General features: G+C 35.8%; 1 pseudogene; it reads left to right on the top strand.

Moving 5' to 3' along the window:
• The first annotated feature begins 415 nt into the window (after positions 1-415).
• LOC127094453 (uncharacterized) lies at positions 416-1,612 on the top strand (annotated as a pseudogene).
• The last annotated feature ends 5,987 nt before the right edge of the window (positions 1,613-7,599 follow it).

Consider the following 7,599-nt stretch of genomic DNA (forward strand, 5'->3'; position numbering starts at 1 on the left):
AAGTAGTATTACTACCATCAAGGCTTCCAGGATTGTTCACATTAAAAATCAATTCCATTGCTCTTTTAATTAAAAATCAATTCTAAGGTTCTTCACATTAAAAATCAATTCCAATGTTTCTTTTCACTAAAATTACAAATAAAGGTGAGTTGGTGCTGGTGAACAAAATTGATAAATGACATGCAGCTTTTACAACAACACGCAATGCTTGACCAGATACAAGAACTTACACACAAGTTGGACAAGATTTGTATCTGCGTGTGGATGCACATAAATTAGCTATGTATGCAAAGCATTCATATGGTTCTCTTGGTAAAAAAAAAGGATAATGGTGGTGGTATTAGTCATTTCTTCTCACTTGGTATTTGTTGATGGGGATCATTTTTGTGTATTGATTTGTGAAATCCAGGAAACAATGGTCGTTAAGGCAATGAAACAGTTGGGTTTTTCAATTGTTAGTGGTGTTTACACTAACCGTTTTTTCACACTCAATATGAAGAGAATCGTTTATGAGCTGGATTATCAAGATTATTCATTTGATTTTGTTTTGTCTAGAGATCTTGATAAGGTTTTTGTTCCTGCTTTGCTTGTACTTGAGGTTGAATGCGTTCTTAAGCCTAACGGAATTGGTGCACTTCTTGTTGGTGCTAAAAGTTCACACCATAATGATTTGATTAGATCAGCTACACCAGTTTCATCATTGTTGAGATCTTCTAGTGTTGTTCATGTTGATTCTATTGATGATGAACTTAACCTTGTTGTTTTCAAGAAAAGATCTGAAAATGCAACAACTTTTTTCAACCACCATCAACTTAGTTTACCTGCTGATTGTCCTAGTTTGGCGTTAACCAAACCTCTTATAGATCTGATGGAACCTCTTGTGAGTGAGAAACCGAAATCGTCCTAAGCAACGTCGGTTTCATATTTGCCCAAGTTTGTAGATGTTTCTACTAGGAAGAGGTTGGTGTATATTGATATTGGGGTAGGAGAGCTTTTGAATGCAAATGTTAGTGATTGGTTTCTACCTTCATATCCAATTGATCAGAAAGATTTCAATGTTTATTTTGTTCACTACAACACTTCCATAATGTTGTCTCATGTGAAGAGACCTGGTATCACGTTTGTTTATCACCCTGGATTAGCCGGTAAGGTCGTCACCGAGGTCGATGTTGATGTTGATGAGGAGGAAGATGAAGAAGTGGATCCTTATGTTGGGGAGGAAGAGTTTGATTTCCTTGCTTGGTTCAAAGAAACAGTGCAATATGCTGATTTTGTTGTGTTGAAGATGAATGCAGGTGAAGTTGAACTCAAGTTTCTTTCTGATGTATTTGACAGTGGAGCTATATGCTTTGTTGATGAGTTGTTTCTAAGATGTCCTGATATCACAAGCAAGGAAAGTTGCATGGATGTTGACAAAAGTCTAGGAGATGAAAAGTCGGCTAGTGATGGATTTCAAGAAGCTATAAACTTGCTGGAATCACTTACTTTAAAATCTGAAGCCAGTGGGCTTGAGCAACGGCGGCTATCGGTTCTAGACTTCCTTAGAAACCAACTGACAGATGATGATAAACAAGAACTAGTTAACAAAACCGGTCAACTTCATTTTGGCTAATAAAAAAATGCTCAAGAAGGTTTCATTGAAGCCTATTATGCAGTGTTGAACAATAAGTTTATTACAACAGAAAACTGTGATGAAAAGATGAAAATAGAGAGCAGGAACAATGTTCAAGCAACATAGAGAGGAGATTTAGTATATCTCCTGTAAGAAGATCTTCAGATACCTCCACATTACACAACGCAAGAAACAACATCAGTACTAGCTCTAAGCCTGCAAAAATGGTGTCTGTTCCTGCTACTGTTACATCACTTGTAAAAGATAAAAGTAATAATAGTGATTGTGGAGAATCTGCAGCAGCTACAACTGGGACAAAGAGGATTACAGTTAGGAGAAATGTTGGTGCGGCTTCACCGCATTCTCAATCTCCTACAAAAGCTAATGGGAGTGCAACAATTCAGCAACAACAACTATTGCTTAGTCGCAATTCCTCGAGGAAAAAAAGATGAATCGCCATACAGAAGAAATCCACTGAGTGAGCTTGAATCTAACTTCATTGCTTTTCCACATTCATCAACCAATTATAAAAATAGCACAAGGATTCAGTGGATAAGCAGTAGCTTTCTCAGGCGTAGCAACACTAATTATCGTCAGCAAATTTAACAAAACCAATATTGTTAGTCTTGGATGATGTTTGGCCTAACTCAAAAGGCCTTGTTGAGAAGTTCAAATTCCAAATGTTAGATTATAAGATTTTGGTGACTTCAAGGGTCACATTCAGAAGATTTGGCACCCCATGCCAGTTGGATCTGCTCGATCATGGTCCTGCAGTGGCCCTTTTCCATCATTTCGCGCAATTGAATCACAACAACTCATACATGCCTGATAAAAAATCTTGTTCACGAGATAGTGAGAGGTTGTAAGGGTTCGCCGCTGGCGCTTCAGGTTATCGCTGGATCTTTTTGTTAGCAGCCTTTCGAGAAGTGGCAAAACATGAAGGAGTTTTTGCAGAGTCAGTCCATTCTGGAATTTAATAGTACTACTACTAACTTGCTTTCCTTCAACAAAGTTTAGATATATTGAAGGATATCAATCAAAAGGAGTGCTTCATGGATATGGGACTTTTTCTTGAAGACCAGAGGATTCTTGTTACCGTCCTCATCGATATGTGGGCTGAACTGCATGACTTAGACGAAGACGGTACAAAAGCAATGGCCATTGTCCATGATTTAATCACCAGGAATTTGATTAATCTCATAGCTACAAGGAAAGTTGCAACAGAAGCCTCAAAGTTGCAAGAAAATTCACTGCAGTAAAATCATAACAACTCGGTAAGACGGTAAAATTCCACAAACAACCCAAAAGAGGAATTAAGACAAATTCAAGAAGAAAGTATAGGATCGTATTACCTTTTCCAGATTAAGTACCAAGTGAGACAAACAAGCTGTGAGCACCCTAAAGGACTTCCAAAGGGATACCCTTTTGATCTCCATAGCCAAATCAGAAATCCTAAGATGGTGAGTATAAAAGGAGGGGGCGGATATTGTAGAGAGGAGGAGACAACGACGGAAGAGAAAAAACCCTAAAAACTTTGAGGCAAAGAGAGGAAGATCCAAGCATCACCATCGTCGCCGAACCACCGCCGAATATCCAATCTTCTATCATCTTCGTTACGAAATCAAGAAGGAGATTTGTATTGAAGCGGAGACGTCGGAAGAACAAGCGACGAAGGTGAGCATTCTTATTTGATTTTATTTTGAAGCCACGGTTTTTGCATTTAGAGAGAGATTGAGATAAGTATTTAGAGAGAGGGTTTTGAAAGTGATGAACGAAAGATGTTGTGACTTGTTCCACTTCCCTTCAGATTCTTTCATTTATTTTAAGGAATTTTTGAAGAGTATCGAAGCGTCTGCATTTAGGGAGAGATTGAGAGAGGGAAAGGTGTTCTTTGAGGGAGGTGAACAAATTTGTGTTGGGTTGTTTCACGTTCCTCCGTTCCTTTTCTTTTATTTATTTTTTAAAAAAAAAGCATTTAAAACCTAATTAAAACCCACCTACCGTTTGGTTTTTCCTGGCATTTTTTTTATTAACTATTGTCTGCTGACATTAATGATAATTAAACTTTGTTATTCCCACCCAAACAGCCAGGCGGCTAGGGTTACTCTTTGGGATTCCCTCACCATTTTTGCGGGCTTTAGTATCCCATTAGCTTAAACAGCTCATCTCATTTTAGTTAGTCTTTATATTAATTTATCTTGATCTATTTTTGTTTATATATTTAAGTTGTTGTTAAGGAAACAAATGACCACAAGTGGCCGAGTGGAGAGAGAGCAATATCATCCTCTTTAGTGGGATGGGTTTGATACTTGGGAATAGCATATCTTCATATTTTCATTGTTGTGCTTGCTATTTTATTTAAATCTTTTATAACTTCTTACTATTTAATTACCATTTTTATACCTTGTTATCTAGTCTTTCTTTTTTACGCTTGTTGATTTTATTCTTTCCGGTTTAATTTTTAATTTGTTCTAAATAATTTATTTTTTTATTTTATTTATTTCGTTCGGCTTACTTTTGGGCATATTCTCCACGAACTTATACGCCATATCAACTTAATTGACCAACACCTCAAACACTCACATTAATCCTTCTATTCAAACGTATCTTTTTTATTAAAATTTGAAGAAAAAGATTATCCTGGATGGAGTATCCAGTTATAATCCCGAATATTAGGCTCAGGCTGTAAGAGCTTGTAAGCCATAAATATTCGTCTTCTCTCCAAAATACCTGTAAATATCCCAAACCGTCTTCTTAATAAAATTTGAAGAAAAAGATTATCCTGGATGGAATATCCAGTTATAATCCCGAATATTAGGCTCAAGCTGTAAGAGCTTGCAAGCTATAAATATTCGTCTTCCCTCCAAAATATTTGTAAATATTCAAACGTCTTTTCTCAATAAAATTGAAAGAAAAGGATTACCTGGGTGGAATATCCAGATGTAGTCTCGAGTATTAGACACAAGTTGTAAGAGCTTGCAAGTCATAAGTACTCGTCTTTCAAGGTGATGCAAAATACACTTAAAATAAATCCAACCAATCAAACTTTTTTCTTCGCCGTCGTGCGACTAAAGAAAACCCTTTTAATAAATGAAAGATATATTGTCTTAAGCTGATGCAAAATAATGTTTCGGCCACGATTGTTGAGTCGAGATAAGTGACGTTTTTCTGAATGTTGATTTGTAAATCCATTCGATGTGTGGTATACGTCCGCTCCTCATCTGTTTTGGGTAAAACAATGTTTTCATCGATTAATACAGTATAGCTTTCACTAAAATCGACCAACAAACAAACATTTTTCTACCCAGAAGTACGTAAGCCTTGAGTTCTCTATTGAGATACGTAGGAGCAGGATTGTGAAATCTTGTCAGGCCCATTAATAAAAAACTTAGGTTTAGTCCCCTTCGTTGCAAAAATCCAAAAACATCTTCTCTTTTCTTTTGATCCTATTATTCTTTCCCTCATAATATCTTGAAAAGCCTAACATTTCAAACTAACACTAATGCACACAACTAACCTAATGGTTCCCGTTGAGTACAACGGACGTGAGGGGTGCTAATACCTTCCCCTTGCGTAATCGACTCCCAAACCCTGATATTGGTTGCGACGACCATAATCATTGTCGTTTTGTTTTGGGTTTTATCGATATTTCCCCTTTCCTTTTTAGGAATAAATAAAGTTCGGTGCCGACTCTGTTCAGTCCATCATTGCGAGCGTGCGATTGCGCTTCGCTTAGGTCGTATTCCCATTTTTCGAGGTGCGACAAAAAGAATATGCAAAGAGGTGGACCTAATCTCATCCATACTCATGTTGATTTTGCAATCAACTAGCCTTAGGATATAGAGATATCATAGGTCCATGACATGAATGAATGAAGAAGGGGAATGAGATGAAGAGGGATGTGGAATGGATTCAACACAAATTGGTCAAAGGAGGACTTTTACCAAATTAAGATCATTCATTCATTTTGGGAGATGGAATGTATATTCCATTAATCCCCTAAATCCAATGATCTTAACCTAACAAAGTCAAATCAACCTTGACCAAGGCCCAACAACACAAGTCAAACTCACAAAGTTAATTAAAATGGCTCTAGAAAATTAATTTGGCATTTAAACAATTAAAAATAATAAAAATATGCATTGAATTAAATTATGGTTGACCAATTTCCTAAAACCTCATCAAAACACCAAAGAAATGGCCATAAGATTTGTCATAGGTCAAACAAGGTCAAAGGACCTTGGAGAAAAAATTTCATAAATTTTTTGGAAGCTTAAAAGTATTTTCAAATAATTAAAAACAATCACAAAATTAATTAAATCATGAAAAATATTAATAATGATCCAAAAAATAATTTTAATTCAGAAAATGAAAGAGGATTTTATTTTAAAAAATTTGGTGAAACTCTCATATTTTTTGGATCAATATTAAATTTAATATGAATTAATTAAAATAACACAAATAAAATGAAATTCAAATATTCAGAAAAAACGTGGACCACTTGATCTCCATCATTAATTGAGGTGGCAGATCAAATGGATCCAAACGTGCGTTCCACCATACACTTGAGTCAGTGCGCCCCACAAATGGTGTTCAAAACCAACGCTCGTGATTAAAACAAAATGAAATGATTATGTGGCTCTAAACCATTCCAGCTCACCACCGGAGCAAAACATCGGTCATCTTCTCAGGCGACCCTGGCCGGACTGGTCCACTCATCACCATCACAAAAATGAAAAAGAAGGACATGATTTCAAAGTAAAAATGACACTAATCACGAATCTGACCTCAATTCATCCTAACTCCAAGTATATTGAGAGATACATGAAGTTGAAATTTGAGGTACATGATCTGAGTTGCTTCGATTTAACCTCAAAGCAACTTAATCTTCTTGCCTACATTTGTAGGACTTCAGACAACCAAGGATCCAAGAGAATTGATGTGAATTAAGAGAGAATGAAAGAGAAGAGAAAATCTGAAAAATCTGGTAAATACCTTCAGACAACCAAGGATCCAAGAGAATTTATGATAATTGATGAGAATTGACTACATGCCCATGAAGTCACTCAATTAGGTCCATAATCAAGTGTGAATGAATCTGAAAGTGAATTGGAATGCAAGGCAAATGTGTACAGTTGTTTGAAGTTTGATCTTTGCCAAATGATGGTGCCTTGTTCAAGCCATGCGCAGACCATTCAAACCTTGTCCAAAATGGATGAAATTGGACTCTTTGGAAAGGTTAGATCAACAGGAACAACTCTTATATTAAACAATTTTCCATTTGAAGCTTGTATCATGATGAATTTTGAGGTGGAAGTTTGGAAATTTTAACATATAAAAAATGTTTCTAAGTGTCAAGCCATATGTTCACTTATTCCACCTTGGCTAACTTTTTATGTGAGCTTCAAATGAGAAAAGTGTCTTCATCAAAGTTGTAGGTATTTGAAAATACTTAAAAATGGTCACAAATTTTACCTCACTTGGATTTTATATGAATGAGTTATGCATTTTTGAAGTTGAGGAAAATCACTTGTTCAATGGTATTAGTCCAAAATGACCTATAATGTATCCTTATATCACATGCTCATAAAAGTTGAATTAGCTATTCCCCTAAACATAAAAGTTGAATTAGACACTTTGAATTTGATTTTGAAACTTGTAAATTTTCATCTCATAAATATTGAGCAAGTTATGGCCTTGGGAAGTTAACCTCCAAATTAGAGTTTAGACAAAATGACCTATAATCTTTCACCATAGAAAATGACTCTCCAAGCAAAACTAGATCTATACCTCAACATTAAAGTTGTTTATAATGTCATTTATAGTAGCTTTTATCTTGGAATCATTTTCATATAATAAAAATTGTAGGAGATAAGGTCTAGGGGACCCCAGTTTTGATCAGATGAATTCCTTTGGTCAACCACCATCAACCAACTTGCTAACTTGCAATTCTCTTGACTTTTGGGACTCATGAAATATTATATATG

This window comes from Lathyrus oleraceus, chromosome 6 (genome assembly GCF_024323335.1).
Source record: "Lathyrus oleraceus cultivar Zhongwan6 chromosome 6, CAAS_Psat_ZW6_1.0, whole genome shotgun sequence".
NCBI lineage: Eukaryota > Viridiplantae > Streptophyta > Magnoliopsida > Fabales > Fabaceae > Lathyrus > Lathyrus oleraceus.